This window comes from Leptonychotes weddellii, chromosome 11 (assembly GCF_054177405.1).
Source record: "Leptonychotes weddellii isolate Sample4059 chromosome 11, ASM5417740v2, whole genome shotgun sequence".
Taxonomy (NCBI): domain Eukaryota; kingdom Metazoa; phylum Chordata; class Mammalia; order Carnivora; family Phocidae; genus Leptonychotes; species Leptonychotes weddellii.
Window position 1 is genome coordinate 67,340,610 of NC_138379.1, and position 20,562 is coordinate 67,361,171.

The window sequence follows — 20,562 nt, forward strand, 5'->3', positions numbered from 1 at the left end:
TAAAATAAAATTATTTTCTCTTTTTGCTGTTCTTCTTGTTTGCTTTCCATTAGACTGTCTTCCATATCACGGCTACATTCTTCTGCATCCTCTAATTTACTGTTGATTCCCTCTAGTGTGTTTTTATTTCAGGATTATATTTTTCACCTCTGATTGGTGCTTTTTACTACTTTCTATCTCTTTATTAAAAGTCTCTCTCAGTACTTCCATTTTCTCTATTCCAAAGAGTATCTTATGATCACTTTAAATTATTTATCTAAATATATTGTTTATCTCTGTTTCATTTAATTCTTTCACTGTGTTTTTTCTTGTTCTTTCTTTCAAGCATATTCCTTTGTCTCTCCATTCTCAACTTTCTGTGTTTGTAAGGCAAAATGGCTACTTCTTCTAAAGTTGGAGTGGTTTTGTGTATGGTGACCCCTATGCAGACTGTGTGTGCTTAGTGACTTTTGCTGGCTGGCTAGAGCTATGGCTGCATATGCTAGTTATCTTTTAAACTGTAGCTTTTTACAGACAGAATAAAAAAAGATAATGATAATAATAAAAGAAAATAAGAAATTAAAAGAAGGAAGAAAGAGAATAAAAAAGAAGAAAAGAAAAAAGCAAGAAAGAGAACAAAACCAAAAAAATAAAAACAAAATAAATTTTAAAAAGTAAAACAAATAAAATAAAACAAAATAGTAAAAAAAATAAAATAAATTAAAAAAAAAACATAAAATGCTGGCTGGTTATCTGTGCTCTAGCACCGTAGGATGGCAGGTGTGGGTTTGTGAACCCTGGCCTCTCTGAAGGCATAAGCTCCGTGTGATAACAAGACCCGCCAGTTATGTCCTGGGGACCACTGATCATGGCACTGGGACCCTCCAATTATGGAGTCCAAACCTGCCCCTTATAGCTGCCAGATCCTGTTCCAATCTGGGCTTTTAAGATGGAGGGGTAGGGACCATTCCTGCAGTTCCTTGGCCTTTTTAAAGAACAGCTTTTCATCTGTGCCCCAGTGTGACCAGGGCTGGTGTAGGCTTCAGAACCCTGGGCTTGCTGAGGTCATAATCTCTGTGAGGAATAGACCCACTTGTTATGGAGTCTGAACCTGCCCCTATGACAGCCAGACTCTGCTGCAGTCTGGGCCTTTGAGGTGGAGCAGGAGAAATAATCCTGCAGTTCTCCAGCCCCTGTAAGCCATAGTCTTTTTCTGTGCCCCAGCAGGGCAACTTGCTGAAGCTGCAAGCCCACCAAGAAGACCAGATCAGCCAGGCATGGTGTCTGGACTCTGCTCTGGTCCAAACTTCCAAGGTGGACTGGGAATGAAAACCATGCTGTTCCCCAGTCCCTCTCACCTGAAGAGCTTCCCTGCAGCTCCTTGCCACTTGGCAGAATTCTAGTATTGTTTCTTTCATATGCTACTCTTTTAAACCACGTTATTTTCTGTGCTCAAGGACAGAGGGATCTAGTCCCAGTCCCTCAGTACCATCCCTCCAGTTTTCAGCACTGGGGATGGGGTTCATTTTGTTACTGGGTTTCTGTCTCTTTTGCCATTCTCTCTGTCTTTGGTTGTTTAGTATGTGTTCAGTCAGCCCTCAGTTCTTCTTCAGGAGGAACTGTTCCATTAAGAGATGTAATTTGATGTATTCCATGGAGGAGGTGAGTTCAGAGTCTTCCTATGTCATCATCTTAAACTGGAACTCTCTTTTTCTTTATTTTATGTGACAAATCTTTGTCTTAACCCAAAGAGTTTTGTTATATCTATGCCGCCTTCTATACAGTATCATTTTAAATTTTAACCAACTACACATATTAGTTGGCATATGTTTCAGCTTAAATACCAACTGACAGTTGGTAAAAATTCCAATTTATATTAGAGGACCATGCACACATGATATAAACCATCAAGATATAGTTGTTATAATTTATCCCATGTATATAAGCATTATCTAAATTATTATTGCCATTTTCTTCTCTACTTCCAATCCTTTCAAAGGAGTAGGAGAAATAATTATAATATCAACAATTTTTCAAACAAAATTGACAATAATCCATAATGACTGATATATACATAGCAATTACGTGTGTGTGTGTGTGTGTATATATATTATTCTGGAAAATGCAAACATTTATGTTACAAAAGTAATAATGTCAAGAAAGGAGAAAGTACATCCCCAACCCATATATTTTTTTAAAATTTTATTTATTTATTTGACAGAAAGATAGGGAGAGAACACAAGTAGGCAGAGCAGCAGGCAGAGGGAAAGGGAGAAGCAGACTCCCCAGCAAGCAGGGGGAGCCTAATGTGGAGCTGGATCCCAGGACCCTGGGATCATGACCTGAGCCGAAGGCAGCTGCTTAACCAACTGAGCCACCCAGGCTCCCCATCCCCAAACCATATTTATCTTTATATATATGTTTATATTGATTTTGTAAGGTATAGGAGATTAATCAATCAATAACATCCTGATATTCTTTGGATTCTATAACAATATGACCTGGAAATAGTGTTGAAGCTAGCCTTTTTCAATAAGAATTCTATAAGCAGATTAAGCTTTGTTTTCTCAGTTCTTTCAAGGATGGTACATAGGTAATAATATTCTAAATGAATATAAAAGAAGTTAATTCATTATATGCAATACATACCTTATGGCATTAGGGATTAGACATTTTTCAGTAAGAAATATATTGGAATCATTGCGTGTCAAAATTATTTAATTTCCAATGTTATTTTAATGACTTCATAGTATTCCCAAAAAATAATATATTTTATTTTACCTTGACCTTGATGTTTGATATTTGAGTATTTAAGAGATTTATTGTTGTAAATAGTTTTTGCAATGAACATTAATAGATATCTGTGTATATTCCAAATTATTTATTTATACTAAATTCCTAGAGGTGGCATTTCCTTGTGACAGAATCAGTAGTCATTGCCTTGATAAGTATTGTCAAAATGCCCTCCAAAAAGAATGCAGTATTCTAAGTTAGCCTCATCTAGTCATCTGTGCACTAGTTGTGAAGCTGTTCTTAGTCTACTTTTGCTTTGTTTAGTATTACCCTTTGCCAAACCTCTGAACTCCAAATTGTTGGACCTTGTTAGTCCTATTAGAGGAAGTTGTCTGTGTAGCAGGAAGAACAGTTGTATTCCCTGGCTCCTCTTTCATCCTACCTCACTGGAATCCAGTTCTCTTTTAGTTTTGGAGAGGGCATTCACTGCCTTTTCCTCACATGTGTTCTGACTGCCCTTCTCTAGGTTCATTTTGTCCTTCCATCAAGAATAAAGATTCCTATTCCTCTATCAAACCTATTCAAGGATGATACTTTGCAAAATAGAAGGGCTCCGACTTCACAGCTCCAGCCTCTCTTCAATGTTCAGAAGGCACAGTCATTATTTTTACCTCCTGCTGAAGACATGTGCAGAAGTGGGAAAAAAAAAAAATCTTTACCAAGGATGATAAAGAGCAGGAGATGCAGAAATGAACATCTGCCTGCCCATTGGCTGATACACTAAAAATGCAATTAGCATGTTACCCAAGCAAATATCCAATGAGTTTTCTTTCAGATGTTTCAGTTAGTGAAATTATAAAACTATATATAGTTTGCTTGTTTATTGTTTTTTGGTTTTTTTTTTTTTTTCCTTCAGAGAGTAATAGGAACTAGGGCAGCATTATCCAATTAATCCTCTGAGTGGCTTCACCTTTTTCTTTTCCTTTCTTCAAAAGGACACTGCCTGCTGTTAAGTGTTTAGCTGCAAGTAGCATTTTTGGACTGGAGAAAAAATCCAGACTCTCCCATTAAGGGCTATATGTGAACCTTATTAAAAAGCCCAAACAATATCAAATATCATAGCCTTATCTCTCTCTAGCCCGCTGATCTGTTGGCATTCCAGCGAGGTTCAAGGTACATGAAGGATAATAGTCTCTAGGGATCAAGCAGCCAGATGTGACTAAGAAAGTGAAAGAAAGTTAAATCAAAAGCACCACTGTCATCTTTGTCTCACCATATAAATAAAACAGCCTTGGGGAGAATGGAAATCCATTGTCTTAAATGTGGGCTTCTTAAACATAGCACAGACAGATCATGGAAATGTTACAGAAACTTATTCTTTCATTAACAAACAATAGAAAACATGCATAGATTTCTTTTATGAGAGGTACAGGACTAAGGTCATGCATAGATTAATCAAGTTAACACAATACACATAAAATAAGTTGTCATATTATTTTTTATTTGCAGATGAAAATACTGAGGGGAAAAGGGAAAAAGATTCTTTAGCTATTCTATAATCTTTCAAAGTTTGTATATTTAGGATAGACTTTTCAATTTTTTAACATCTTGTTAAGCAGAAGTCCTTTAGACCCATAAAAATATAATAAACTGTGCGAATCTAATTAGAATATGCCCACGTTTGATGGGGAGAAGACAAGTCAGCTGTTAGGAGCTGCAGACCCAAGATTGCTCTGCAAAGCCGGTCTGGAGGTTAGCGATATAAATGCTTTCTCTTAGGCTGTTCTTATACATTGCAAAGAGGCATTAAGCTAACAAGCATCGAAAATGAGTGCCCTTAGACATGGCGGATCATTCACTGGAACCGTTCTTCCCCTCAGGGAAAATGAAAATCTGGAGAGAGAGAAGTGGCTGACCTCGCCCAATTAACACAGTACCGATGCAGGCAAGAATTACTGGCAGTGACAGGACTGTGCTTCAGGGATGTGTGTTCCTGGGCTGCCGTCCAGGTTATGTCAACAAGGATCATTCTGGGTGCCATTTCAGTAGTTCTATATTGGACACAAGAGAAAGACAGAAGGGGAAAAGATAAGGGAAAACTATGGGCTAATTTTTTTTTTTTAAATGTACTTGAGAACTTTGCTTTTCCCTTAGGACATAAGCTCTTTCTGAGCCTGTGGACAGCTGCAGCCTGAAGCTTGCTAAACAGGTCAGGAACATGGGAAAATAGTGCAATAGCAGTTCTGCTTTTCCCATGGAAACTGATACTCCTAAATGTTACAACACTTCAGTTTGAAGTTTAACTAATAGAAAGTCTTTAATCTAGAAACTGAATGAGGTAGCAAAAAACTGTAGAAGGTTTTAGCCTGCATTGAAAATACACATCATGGGGAGCCTGGGTGGCTCAGTCGTTAAGCGTCTGCCTTGGGCTCAGGTCATGGTCCCAGGGTCCTGGGATGGAGCCCCACGTCGGGCTCCCTGCTCCCCGGGAAGTCTGCTTATTCCTCCCCTGCTCCCCCTGTTTGTGTTCCCTCTCTTGCTGTGTCTCTGTCAAATAAATACATAAAATCTTTAAAAAAGAAAATACACATCATTATATTTTGTATCTTCCCTTGTGTTTAATAAAGAGAATGAAAATTTCCAAAAACCTATTGTTAAAGATGTAGCACCCTGCCTTCTGTTTTGGGATAATGTTTGTATCATGCAAGTGGGTTCTAAAGTTTTTAAAATAAATATTGTCTCTTTTTTCTAAGAATGAGATCCAACAAAAGAAATAAAGAACTCAGATTTTGAATGGTTTTATGGAGAAGGCAGTGTGATTTGTGCTAATACACAGTTTCTGTGCTAATACTTAAGAGTTGCCCTATCTGCAGTCACATAGGCCAAGTGGCACCCTGTATCAGGGCAGGGTTCATAGTTGTAATTATTCCCTGAGATTCTGGTTGTAAGTATACTCGTGTCCCTTTCTCTCCGTCTTGTACAGAAAAATATCTACTTAATTGTGTCGATCCTTACTTTTAATTCTATAAAATTGAAATGACCACTAATATTATTACAAATAATAGAGAATGTTTAGCAAAATACCTGGCACGTAGTGAGTGTTTACTATATTTACAGGTACTAAAACACTACGTGACATGTAAAAGAAAATTTCATTCTTTGGAACAATCAGCTTTTGTATCTTCTTTGGGAATAAAGGCATATGATGGGAAGTGAAAAAAGGTAGTAGTAGCCCTGAATTATTTTAAGTCAAGTCAGATGAAAGAAAATGGTTATTAATTCAATGCCAATTGAGTTGGGATACTTTGAAATTTATATACTCATATATAGATTGGTCCTGTCTCAAAAATTTTCTTTAGCTAAAAATATTTTAAATTAATAACATAATTTCACATAATTTCATTTAGTTAATGTTTTTTAGGCATCAAGTATCAGGTCATGTACCTCACTTAAGTCACTTCTATTTAATCTTTATATAATATGAAGGAAAACATATCTCTATTTTCAAACAGGGCAACAAAGACTGAGGTACCTTGTTTAAAGTTACACAGAGAGTAAGTGGTGAAGGCAAGGTTTAAAAAACTAAAAACTAGAATTCCAACTGAAAGAAATTATTTGCCTTGTATCTGAATTAATATATACATGATTTGATTCATTCTAGATTATGAATTCTTAGGGTTTATTACTTTTGGTAAACACTAACGTTTCTGTAGCTGTTCCCAGAGTAGACAATCTCTTATGAACTGATTTATCAACCATGCAGTGTTTCTACAGTAACTTCTATGGTCTCAAAATCTGTAAAAAATATTGAATCTTGTAAGTCATGCTAATAAAATGACTTAAAACAATGATTTAATAATCTGGAAATTTCTCTAATTTAAGAAACCAATTTCTTCATAATATAAGAAACCAATTTCTTTATCCTCTATTTAGCTCAGATCTCATGTACTTTAACATTTATTAAAATTGTTTCCTCCTACTGTGTCTACAATAAATTTGCATTTCGTTCTCATTATTTTGAATTAACTTATATGGACTTAATTTTTAATACAATTAAATAAACTTAGGAAATACATACTTCATTATTTGAAAATCGGGGGGACTTTAAATGATTGAGTAAAGGATGTAAATTAAATGGATTGTTTTAGATTTCACACATAACTTACAGGTCTGTATGTTTCCAAGGTAAAATAATTATGCAGAATCAAACAACTGTAAAACTTATGTAACTGAAATTTCTTCTACACCCTTATACACTTTTATATGAAGAGAAAAATGACAATCTGATGGTGTCCATGTTGTGCCTTTGTGTTGATATATATTCAACCCAGTATTTGACATATTTTTTTATTTTGACAGCTAATTTGGAAAATGGCCTGAAACATTATAAAAATATTCAGATGTATTTGATTCATTAAATCAAAAGTAAATAATGTTGCTTATAGTTCTGTGCTATGAATATGAATGGGCCCTAATTCTAATTCAATCCAGCAAAACTTACTGAATACCTAGTCTACATATATATGTTGTAGAACTAAAATCATGAAGGAGGTATAGTACTCTGTCTTTAAAAATAAAATAAAAACTGAAATTAAAGCAGCTAGTTTTCACCTATCTATAATCTATTTATCTATCACCTATCTATTATCTATCTATATCTATCATCTATCTATCTACTATCTATCTACTATCTATCTAATTATTTATGAAATGAAATAGAAAGAAATACAGTAAGTACCAAATAACTCAAAGTTGGTTAACCAGGATATATCACTTCTAAATTAATCTAGATCAGTTCTCAAACAGGAAGGATTTTCACTCCCAGAGGGTTTTTGATAATATCTAAAGATATTTTTGATTGTTATAACTGGTATAGGGGCAGGAAAGGGTTACAAAATGCTATTGGCATGTAGTAGGTAGAGGGTAGAGGCCAGGGATGCTGGTAAACATCCTACAATGTACAATACTGTCTTCCACAATTATCTGGCCATAAATGTCAGTAGTGTTGAAATTCAGAAACCTTGATCTAGATCATAGGAAGCTTACTGCATTAAAATAATATTCTATTTAAGCAGGAAGTTTATACAATTTGTACAGTTTAGTTTTTAGATCCTCAAATTATTAGTATTACTGGAGAGTACTCTCAGAAATAAAGACACTGAATAAATTAAAAAACTACTATTTGATAAAAGAAAAATTGGAAAGGAAAGTTATAGGAGATGAACAAAGAAGAGTATGGTATTTCAAAGTTATTAAAATTGGAATGGTCTCATATAGGCCAGCACCCTAGTGTTCTCATAAAGATACTGCTACACTATCTAATCATAAGGTATTTATTTAGGCATAGTATCACAACAATGCCAGCACTATTAAGATCTCCTTGGTCACCTTCCACATACACATTTTCATTTTTTCTCCTGATGCAATCACTGGTGGAAATATTGGTGTAGGAGAGTGCTTGCCCATGCATAAAGCACAGCTATCATGCTGTGTTTTAAAATTGTGTTAATCTTGGGCGCCTGGGTGGCTCGGTTGGTTAAGTGACTGCCTTCGGCTCAGGTCATGATCCTGGAGTCCCGGGATTGAGTCCCACATCGGGCTCCCTGCTCAGCAGGGAGTCCGCTTCTCCCTCTAACCCTCCTCCCTCTCATGCTCTCTGTCTCTCATTCTCTCTCTCGCAAATAAATAAAATCTTAAAAAAAAAATTTAAATTGTGTTAATCTTATCTGAGGACTTCATTAGAGAGTTAATAAAATCAATGTGTTGTTGCCATTCTATAGTAAAGATCCACCACTGGAAAGTATGTGCTCTTTTCCCCAGGTAGATTAAGCATTCATTTTGACAGCATTTCTTTGTAATTAAAATAAAAGGTCAGGCTAAGTTAAAAGTAATAAGGCAAAAACTGTATAAAGAGGCAAAATCCCAAAATGGTGGTCTGACAGCAAAAGAACTAATTAAAAAAAAAAAAAAAAGGATGACATGGTTTTCATTAGCAAGCGTTCACCACAAACTTTGAATCAATAGTCTCCAGTAAAATAAACAAAAGAAATAGAACTGTGCTTATAGCTTCTCCTAATTCATCATTTAAATTGTTTCTTTCATTTCCTTTCACACTTCCAACATTTGTGAAAACAACTAATATTTATATTGTTACTTCTATAAATTCTATTTACTTTATACCAAATGAATTGGCCCTATAGAATCCAGCCAACTGACTAGAATATTGATTTTTGCGGGGCACCTGGGTGGCTCAGTCGTTAAGTGTCTGCCTTCGGCTCAGGTCATGATCCCAGGGTCCTGGGATCGAGCCCCGCATCGGGCTCCCTGCTCAGCTGGGAGTCTGCTTCTCCCTCTCCCTCTCCCCCTGCTTGTGTTCCGTCTTTCGCTGTGTCTCTCTCTGTCAAATAAAAAAAAAAATTAAAAAAAAAAAGAATATTGATTTTTGCTCGTTTCATGTTCTTATCACATTATCTATCTTCTATCATCTATCTATCTATCATCTATCTATAATAAAATGCATATATTCCCAAGCCTTCTGAAAAAACTTCCTCATAAATCACTTGAATTATTTTATTTATTACTTCATAAAGGTCAAAATTATACCAAATATCTTAATTTCCAAAAGATTTATGTTATAACACATAGTAGGAAACATTTTCACTATTGCATTCATTCTCTATTCACTCAACAATTAGTTAATTGTGTGCCAGTCACTTTTCACAATACTGAAGGATATGGTGGCGAACAAAGTAGGTAAGGTTCCTGCCTTAAGAAAACTCACACTGTAGTGCAGAGACAACCAATAATATATAGAGATGGAAATGGAGAGACAGAGACACACACCCACACACACAAAGAAAGAGATAAATTATTTTATAGAGGTTGTTTAGGTAAGCTAGTCAGGGATAACTGCCCAAAGGGAGTCATTTAGGCAGAGAAGTGAAAGAAGTAGTGAGCACACAAGTATCTGGGAGAAGAATGTTTCAAACTAAAGTAAAAAATAATGCTCATGTCTTAAGTTGAAAATTGACATGAAGGCCAGTGTGGCTAAGATGGATTGAAGAAAGGAAAAATGGTGCTAAGGTTAAAGAGATAGCAGGGGCAGACTCATGTAGGGCCTTATAGAATTTATAAAACTCTATTCCCAAAGGTTAAAGAAATAATATAAGAAAACATCTGATATCACTAATGATGAAATAACAAAACACTGTATTCATCATCAGAAAGAGATTTCTAAACTGATTGCTGGGCACTGTAGTGAGTTGGAAACTATTTTAGATGACTAGACCAATGATATGTGATAACACTTTGGGGCAATTCAAGATATCCCCAACAATATTTAATAGAAATATGACATATGTCTTAAAGTTTCTAAATATAAATTAATTTAAATAATTTAACTTCTTAAATAGATACCATTATTTGCACAGTAAGCATATGACACAGCCCCACTCTAGATGAATATATAATCTGGCAGGGAAGATGATATATACACAATAGAACAGAAAACAATGAGAGAAATAGTACCGATACAAGAGGAATGTGTTTTGTGGATGATAATTAAAGAGTAGGGAGACCATATAATTTATTTAATAACCAAATTGGAACATTTCTGCAAGTGAAAGGGGGAACACTTAATAATCTTGTTGGGGAAAATGATGCCAATTTCACTGTTCCAAGTAAATTAGGACACACAATGATATGTCTATAGAATTTCAGTAAAGGAGAGTTAATTGTAAATTAAAATGACTCCTGAAGTCTTCTTCAAGAAAATGACACCGGCATTTGGCTGTGTCTAGGATATAACTGGGCAGAAGGAAGTTGAGAATAAATTCTAGTCCAGGAAAATAACATGAGACATATCGATTTAAGAATCACCCTAAGATGAAGCTTTGATTATTGTGAAGAGTTGGAGATAATATTGGATGGTTAAGAAACAGATGGGTTGAGGTATAAGAGTGGAACAGACTAATAGATTTGAAATCTCACGAAAAAGTCTCATACGAGAGAGACACTTAAAATCTATTAGTAGGCATATGACATAAATAGAGTAAAACTATTCTTAAACTCCAGTTTGATGTGAGATGGGAATATTACAGAACAACATAGAGTATAAAATGCATAGATATTTTAATTGTACATAATCTATATGTTGCATGATAAATTGGAACAAGAATAGTATATGGGTATATTACTGGCATGCAAAGTCAAACCCCATTTTTGCATAAATATATTTTTAAGTAAGATTAATGTTTTATGAGATTTTTAGAGTGACTGCTAGATTGAGTCTGCAAAGAGGGTGAACATAAAGTTATACACACACAAATATATATATATAATATATATATATACATACATACTAGCATTTTATGTAAAAATAACCACTTATGAACACTTCCTATATTCCTAAAATTATGTTAACACTTTTTTTTTAATGTTTATTTATTCATGAGAGTCAGAGAGAGAGAGAGAGGCAGAGGCAGAGGGAGAAGCAGGCTCCCCACCTAGCAGGGAGCCCGATGCGGGACTCGATCCAGGACCCTGGGATCATGACCTGAGCCGAAGGCAAACGCTTAACCATCTGAGCCACCCAGGCACCCATGTTAGCACTTTTTATGAAATTTCTCCCCAAATTTTCTAAGCTAGGTATTATAATTATTTTATAGCAAATGAACAGAACTGAAGAAGTCAGGTAATTAGTGAAGACCACACAGCTGCTTAGGTGGTGGTGAAAACATTCAAACACATTTTTGCATTGGTATGAAGTCCATGACTTTTCTATGGTGCCACATTACCTTTCATGTGCTCACTGAATTGAGTCTCATGTGGCTTAGTTCTTGCACAGAGGTCCTAGTTGAAATAGGAAGCTGGATACTTACTAACACGTCTCATTTCATTCTACTATGATCAGTGTTAGTACCACTGACATTTTAAGCTTTTCCTTCCACTAAAAATAAGGAATGAGTACAAGAATTAAAAAAAAAATTATCTTCCTTCTCTGCCCATTTTCTACTATGATGTATCCTGGTATTTCTTTTTTTAAGTTTTTTATTTAAATTCCAGTTAACATACAGTGTAATATTAGTTTCAGGTGTACAATATAGTAATTCAACACTTCCATACAACACCCAGTGCTCATCAGAGCAAGTGCACTCCTTAATTCCCATCACCTATTTTACCCATCCCCCCATAACCATCACTTTGTTCTCTGTAGTTTAAAGTCTGTTTCTTGATTTGTTTCTGTTTTCCCCTTGCTCATTTGTTTTGCTTCTTAAATTCCACATATGAATGAAATCAGATGATATTTGTTTTTCTCTGACTGACTTATTTCACTTAGCATTATACCCTCTAGCTCCATCCATGTTATTGCAAATGACAAGATTTCATTCTTTTTAATGGCTGAGTTATATTCCATTGTGTGTGTGTGTGTGTGTGTATACGTATATATATACATCACTTTTACTTTATCCATTCATCAGTCAATGGATGCCACATGGGCTGTTTCCATAATCTGGCTATTGTAGGTAATTCTGCTATAAACATGCAGTACATGTATACCTTTGAATTAGTGGTTTCCTATTCTTTGGGCAAATACATAGTAGTGCAATTGCTGGATCATAGGGTAGTTCTATTTTTATTTTTTTTATTTTATTTTTTTAAAGATTTTATTTATTTGACAGAGAGAGACACAGCGAGAGAGAGAACACAAACAGGGGGAGTGGGAGAGGGAGAAGCAGGCTTCCTGCTGAGCAGAGAGCCCGATGTGGGGCTGGATCCCAGGACCCTGGGACCATGACCCTAGACAAAGGCAGACGCTTAATGACTAAGCCACACAGGCTCCCCGGTAGTTCTATTTTTAACTTCTTGAGAAACCTCAACATTGTTTTTCACACTGGCTGCACCAGTTTGCATTCCCACCAAGAGTGCAAGACAGTTCCCCTTTCTCCACATCCTCACCAGCACCTGTTGTTTCTTGTGTTTTTGATTCTAGCCATTCTGACAGGTGTGAGGTGATATCTCATCGCAGTTGTGCTTTGCTTTTCCCTGATGATGAGTGATGTTGAGCATCTTTTCCTGTGTCTTTTAGCCAGCTGTATGTCTTTGGAAAAATGTCTATTCATGTCTTCTGCCCATTTTTTAGTTGGATTATTTGGGGGTTTTTTGGGTGTTGCATTTTTTAAGTTCTTTATATATTTTGGGTACTAACCTTTTATGAGATATGTCATTTGCAGATATCTTCTCCCATTCCACAGCATGTCTTTTAGTTTTGTTGATTGTTTCCTTCACTGTGCAGAAGCTTTTTATCTTGATGAAATTCTTGCTGTTGTTTCCCTTGCCTCTGGAGAGCTATCTAGAAAAATGTTGCTATAGCCAATGCCAGAGAAATTACTGCCTGTGGTCTTCTCTAGAATTTTAATGATTTCCTGTATCACATTTAGGTCTTTAATTCATTTAGAATTTATTTTTGTGTATGGTGTGAGAAAGTGGTCCAGCTTCAACCTTCTGCATGTTTCTTTCCGGTCTTCCCAGCACCATTTGTTGAAGAGACTGTCTTTTTCCCATTGCATATTCTTTCCTGCTTTGTCAAAAATTAATTTACCATAGAGTTGTTGGTCCATTTCTCTGTTTTCTATTCTGTTCTATTGATCTATGTGTCTATTTTTGTGCCAGTGCCATAATGTTTTGATCACCACAGCTTTGTAATATATCTTGAAGTCTGGAATTGTGATACCTCCAGCTTTGCTTTTCTTTGTCAAAATTGCTTTGGCTATTCAGGATCTTTTGTGGTTCCGTACAAATTTTAGAATTGTTCTACCTGTGTGAAAAATGCTGTTGGTATTTTGATAGGGATTGCTTTAAATGTGTAGACTTCTTTGGATGCATACACATTTTAACAATATTTGTTCTTCCAATCATGACCTTCCATTTCTTTGTGTCCTCTTCAATTTTTTAAATCAGTGTTTTATAGTTTTCAGAGTACAGATCTTTCACCTCTTTGGTTAGGTTTATTCCTAAGTATCTTATGGCTTTTGGTGCAATTGTTCCTGGAAGTGATTCTTTGATTTCTCTTTTTGCTGCTTCATGATTGGTGTACAGAAACGCAACAGATTTCTGTACATTGAGTTTATATCCTGTGACTTTACTGAATTTGTATTAGTTCTAGCAGTTTTTTGGTGAAGTCTTTGGGGTTTTCTACATAAAGTATCATGTCAAATAGTGAAAGTCTGACTTCTTCCTTGCTGATTTGTATGTCTTTCATATCTTTTTGTTGTCTGAATGGTGTGGCTAGGACTTCCAGTACTATGCTAAGTAACAGTGAGAGCAGACATTCCTGTCTTGTTCCCGACCACGGCTCTCAGTTTTTCCCCATTGAGCATGATATTAGCTGTGGGTTTTTCATAAATGGCCTTCATTGTATTGAGAAACGTTCCCTCCAAACCTACTTTGTTGAAGATTTTTATCATGGATGGATGTTGTACTTTATCAAATGCTTTTTCTGCATCTATTGAGAGGATCATATGGTTCTTGTCCTTTCTTGATTAATGTGGTGTATCACATTGATGGATTTGTGAATATTGAACCACTCTTGCAACCCAGGAATAAGTCCCACTTGATCATGGTGAATTATTTTTTTAATGTATTGTTGGATTTGGTTCGCTAGTATTTTATTGAAGATATTTCTTGAGTTCCATTTAAGCAATTTGTGTGCAGCCACAAGTTTCTTCAGGTGATCCTTATAAATCAGACTCTTATTTTTACCTTTAACAGTAACTTCCTAAATCAGCAGTTTCCACCAAACAACTGGTTTGTATTCTTGGAATATGCAGTAATCCCTATAGACATATAGTTTTCTATTTCTAAAACTGTATTTTTTAACTGTCTTGGGTTGCAAGGAAATTACAGGGTTGTTTTTTTTTTTCATCTTTAAGTCATTTTACTGTTTATACCATAGTCACATTAAAATTGGCAGAACTCCCATGATAGACAAAACAAAGACCTGTCATGCAAGAAAAAGTAGTAAAGGCTTCATAAAGTTTAAGAGAAGTACCACAGCAACACAAGGATGGTGCAGCAATCTTAGATGACAGTGCCAAGGTGTTTGAGCAGGTAGGAACAAAGGGTGCTACAGGGACAGTTGGCCTGAGGCCACTGCTGTTTCTTAAGAAGAATTTCTTAATATGCTTGGTAAGCAGATCACTTGTAACAGATGAAAATGGAGTAGGGTATCACTTCTGCAGAATAAATTCTGCAAGTTCCTGGGAAGTGTCTACAAATCTCATGTTGATAAATGGTTGCTGAATTATGATTTTGCAAAGGTATTCCCATGACCAACACCCAGGGAAATTTTACCACCAATGAAATACTTAGGCCAAAAAAAAAATAGCTACACGTACCAAACCTACACATTGTGAATAAAATGGTGCCATGTTAGGGCTTGTGAAAAAACCAGAACAGGAAAAATTATTCAAACAGAAGATACTCATCCTTCTCTTCAGACAAAAGATTAACAGGATCCATCACCTCTCCAGCTGCCCTCCACTGCTCTGAGTCTTTCTCCAAATTTTCCTCGAGAATCTTTTCCTTCTGTATTTTTTTTTTTAACCTATAGAACTCTTCTCGCTCTCTCATCCAGCTCTCTGATGATATAAGCAAGACTATGTTCCATTCTGGGAATGATGGCATATTCAACGTCATTTACACAGTTGTTGGTTATCTTAATAGCTTCATCCAAAGTAACAAAGGAAGTCTGAAGGGAAGCTAGTTCCACCAGTAATTCCACTGCTTTGACATAATTCCTCTTTAATTCAGCCAATTGTTTCCCACCTCTGGCTAAACTAGTCAGTTTACAACTGTCAGTTCCTTCATGGTAATATTCAAACACTGGCAAAGTAACACCTGCTACATTATCTTTCTTAGCTAGAATCTTCACTAGGGCTTTATTTACATTTTGGATAACTGTGGTATTGAAGTCCCCTGCTGTGAATTTGGCCTCAGCAAGAGAAAAGGCAGCTTCTCTCATCACTTCACCCATCAACATTTTAGTCTCTATTATCTTCTTTAGGATCTGTTGAAATCAAAGAGCTAAGGCACCAGATTTTTTTTCTTCAGGAGGTTTCAACCTGTCTGTGCTCCTTTTAACTGAAACTTCATGATGGTCTGTGCCATGCATCAGGGAAAGATTTTAATTTGGTCTTTACCCTACATTCTGATGGTGATATTTTGGCTCGGTTCCCCGACCAGGCAATTGTGGCTGCCAACAATCTCCAGCCACAGGATCTTCCTCTATGGGGTCAGCCGGTTGTCGAAATTATAGTATTTTTATTTCAACTATTATAGTTCCTACTAGTCTTAGGATTTTGGAAAATATCACTAAGTCTATCACTAGAATTATTAATTAATCACTAAACTAGAAACAGGTTTAGAAGGAAAAAAACAATAATAAAGCCCATACTTGTGGAAAATATCTAAGTAATCCATATTAAACAAATAAGTCTGAACAAGTTGGGTTTTTAAGAAGTAAATCCCTTCTGTGTCCAGGAATTAAGATTATTAAACTTTAAGGCAATAGGGCACTAACCAAAGAAAAGCCAGTTTAGAAAACTGAAAACTTCTGGGCAAATAAGTAGAACAGATAAGGGGAAATATGGAAAAGTAATTAAGTCAGGGATAACCAATATATTTTTCCCATTCTAATCTTTTATGTCCAAAGTATATTCATGCATGAATATCTAACATTTGTATCTAACATGAATATTAGGCTCACAATAATGATCACAATTAATTATTTTAAGGATGTTAATTTTTAAAAGGCATATTCCTTTTTTAAAATGTGTTCTTTAATTGTTCAAAAACCGCTATTATTCAAACTGGACTTTATCATAACATCTAGTTCATAAATAGATTTTGATGATAATTTGAAGAGATTGACTACTTGGAAGTTAAGATAATTATAAATGTAAATATAGGTAAATATAATTACAAAACTCAGAACCCACCTGACTTTTGCAGAAATCCCTTATAGAATTAGAAAGAGCATACATTTCAAATAGTTCTTGTACCATTTATATTATTAGTATAAATCATACCAACATTTCTATTTTTTCAAACAATCAACTAAAAAATGTCTAGCCAAAAGTTTCCTGCTACATGAATTCATACAAATAGAAGTTTGAAGATTTATTACAGTAATTATATCTCAACAGAGATAAATATGTATTTTATGATTAGGATTTTTTTTCTGAAACAGGTGAGCCATAGGGACAAACCTCCAGAGCAGAAAATAAACCATTTCAGTGCCTTTTGATAAATAGACAATATCCACTATTTCTATACGGTGCACGAGAATGTGACAAATAAATTACCTTCATTGAAGATTTGCATGAAGGATTAATGAGCATTAGTTAAGCCGTAAAAGCACAAAGAGCGTTTATGAAAAATTACATTGAGCGTAAGAAGTTGAGTGGGAGAGAATCTTATTATAATAGTTTATCTGACCTGAGATTCTCTACTGCACCTATGTGATAAATGTAACTTAAAAACAACCAAAATTCCACATTTAACGTGCAAAATTTAGGGAAATCACAACTCTAGAGGGTTTGTCCTCTGTGATTTACCTACTAGAAGGGGGATAAATCATAAAACTCATATTTGTTTCTGTTAATATTTATCCTGCAATAAGTCTTCAAATTTGCACCATAAAACTTGCATAGCATTAAATTAAAAGAGGTAAAGATATCTTAAAAATTCACCATCAATAAAAAATATTGAGTGCTTTGAATACTTACCTTATTAGTTTCCTTTTTCTTTCAATATATAGAACTAAATTAAAATTTAATTATTTTAATTGTATACAAATGACAAATACCTTTTGGATAGAATATTTTACTGAATAACAGAAAAATCAGAAAACTTTTTTTTTTTAATCAAGGTTTCCATTTTTCTCCCTTTGGAATATTACCCAAGATTAATGCTTTCTACTCATCAAGCACTGCCATCTTGTGGACTCTTTAATTCTAGAAAATACTGGTTAATATAAAAATTATAATGTATGGAACTTTTGGGCAGTTAAATATTTGGAAAATTCTGTAAGTCATAACGTTAGAGGAGATAAGGAGTAAGTATCCATGTTTGTAATCATACATAATATTTCTTTTACTCCCATGGACATCTGCATTTTAGGCACACTCTGCTGCTATTTTATAGCAGGTTTCTGTGCCAGCAAGACACATCCTTACCATTTTACATAGTTAAGACTCATGTGGCTTTTTGACAGTTTAATTAGGTTGTGACTCAATAGTTAATAAGAATATCCAGAAACCTGCTTTTATCTGGTGAATGGAATTTAGACACTGCTCTGATTAGTTACTATGAAGCATCAAGGTTTTAATTGGCAAAATTAGACCCCATATCATATATAACTCAACCTAATAAGTACTTGAAACCCTTATTACTTAGGTTTTTTTTTTTTTCAAATAAAAATTTATGCTCAATAAGAATTCTTGGTCGTTTTGATTTCTGTATCTCAGTTTCCTCATCATAAAATTGAGATACCTATTCTTGTAAGGATTACATAAATTAATATACGTAAAGCACACTGTCTGGTACATACTAAGTGCTATACAAGTTTACTGGATGCTATTGGTGCCACACCCAGATCTCCTTTACCTGGTTAATGTGCCTATCCAGCAGCTGCCCCTTCCCCAGAGAATTTCCCTTTATCTAAGGAATTGTGCTCCCCGCCCTCATGACACTTCACCTACCACAGCTAGCAGCCAATATCAAACTGATGCAGGGGAACAAGATACAAAAGGCTGACTCTCTTTACCTTCCACTGCCAAACTCACCAATTCTGCAGTTAAATTTGTGTTCCGGAGTCACAAGTGGGATTAGTCCATAACTAATCTCTGGCAGGAACCACATCCTTGCTTAGCTGATTTTTTTCCCCCTTACTGTTTCCTGCCTTTCTTAATTCCTTCTCCTGGGAACACCTCATCAATAAATCACATTCAAAGAATCTCCTTCTCAGATTCCATTTCTATAAAACTGACCTTCGCTATTGTTGTTGTTATTATTATTAAGTGGTCTAATGTTTTGATTTAATGAGAATAAATTTAAATTACCTTGGTTATGCCTGGTATAACCATATGGATGGCTCACACAGTCTTCCAGCAATTCTCCATGCATGTCTTTTCTTTAAGGTAAACTCTTCATACTTTTGATAAGCACATCAAGGTGATCTTCCCTAGAAAAATTCTAGAGTACATATATTCTGTTGTTAAGAGCTGGGATCTCTGGGCTTTGACAATGAATTGTGGGAAGTCTAGAGTGAATGCTTTTTAATGCAAAGTTCTAAGCCTAAATTGAACTAGCACACTGGTGAGTAAATGCTGGTCCCTGACCTGATGGAGTTTAAAACTCAATAAAAATAATTTAAAAACCCCTTAGCAAAGCAAGAAATGTAGGTTGCCTTTTGAAAAGAGTTAACAATGACTTTTATATCTAGACACAGGGCTCTTGGGATTTAAAGACAAAAAGTCCTCTGCTGTGTGAAGCAGTCCACAGAGAAAGTAAAAATAGCTTGCTGTCACCCAGGTGGTGTAATCACTTGAACTCTATGACTTGGAATCCACTTACTCAGATTCATTCGAGTTGCAGATCATGAGAGAATGCCAGTTTACTACTGTTTCTATTATAAATATTCTTTTCTTTATCTTTTATTTTGCTAAAGGTGTTTTGAGTTATATGCATATAAAATTTTATTTTGTCTTGGTGACATAATTTTGAAGCAGAACTCTGCTGCTTCTGACTCTAAATAATAAACAAATGGAAATACATGTTTCAAAACTTTTTTTAAAAAAAGAAGAGTTAATACTGTGTTTTGTTCAATGTGAATACTAAGATAACTGAAATTTAAAGTAATCATACAGCTTACCTTTGTATTGAAGCAATTTCATTTTTTAAACATGACAAATGTTCTCTCATATTCTTTTTTTTTTTTAAAGATTTTATTTTTTTATTTGAGAGAGAGAATGAGAGAGAGAGAGAGAGAGAGCATGAGAAGGGGGAGGGTCAGAGGGAGAAGCAGACTCCCTGCCGAGCAGGGAGTCTGATGCGGGACTCGATCCCGGGACTCCAGGATCATGACCTGAGCCGAAGGCAGTGGCTTAACCAACTGAGCCACCCAGGCGCCCCTCTCCATCCCCATTTTACAGACAAGGAAACAGAGGCTCAAATGTGCGGGGACTGGCCTGAGGCCACAGACAGGGCGTGGCACAGCCAACTCTGAGCTGGCTCCGCTAACTTCAAGGCCTAGCAGCCCTGAGTGACCGAGGGGACCACGTGGGGTGGGGAGCACATGGAGGGGAGCCCTGCAGCGGGGGCCCCAGCAGAACCAGGACTGGCCGCCCATCCAAGGGGGGCAGAGGGAGCCGAGCAGAAAGAACCAGCCCGAACTGCCAAAAAGACACAAACACTTTAATCACTCCGGACAAGCAGAGCAGGGGCGAAGTCAGGCAAGGGGTGGCTGGATAGCACGAGCCTTCACGGCACTTGGTCAGGTCCTGCTGCCAGCCCCCAGCCACTTAGCCATGAATCTGTCAGCTATGAGTGAGCACCAGAGACCACCGCCAGGGCCACCTCGGCCCGGCAGTCGGCATCAGCACCAATGGGTAGAGGCCATTTCCCTCTGGAGAGAGGTTCAGGCCCCCTGGGCTAGGAGGAGAAGGCCGGAGACTGCCAGGCTGCCCCCCCCCGGAGGAGGGAGAAAGGACAGAAGGCCAGATGTCCCTTACTTGGCCTCGGTCTCGCCCAGTGCCTGTCTTGGCAACATGGCTCAGAGGAGGCTCCCCC

General features: G+C 36.2%; 1 protein-coding gene and 1 pseudogene across 7 annotated transcripts in view; one reads left to right on the forward strand and one right to left on the reverse strand.

Annotated features, from left to right (window-relative positions):
• Positions 1-20,562, forward strand: part of CNTN5 (contactin 5) — a 1,075,732-nt gene that overhangs the window by 742,227 nt on the left and 312,943 nt on the right. The window lies entirely within an intron of this gene.
• Positions 15,175-15,918, reverse strand: LOC102738917 (V-type proton ATPase subunit D pseudogene; annotated as a pseudogene).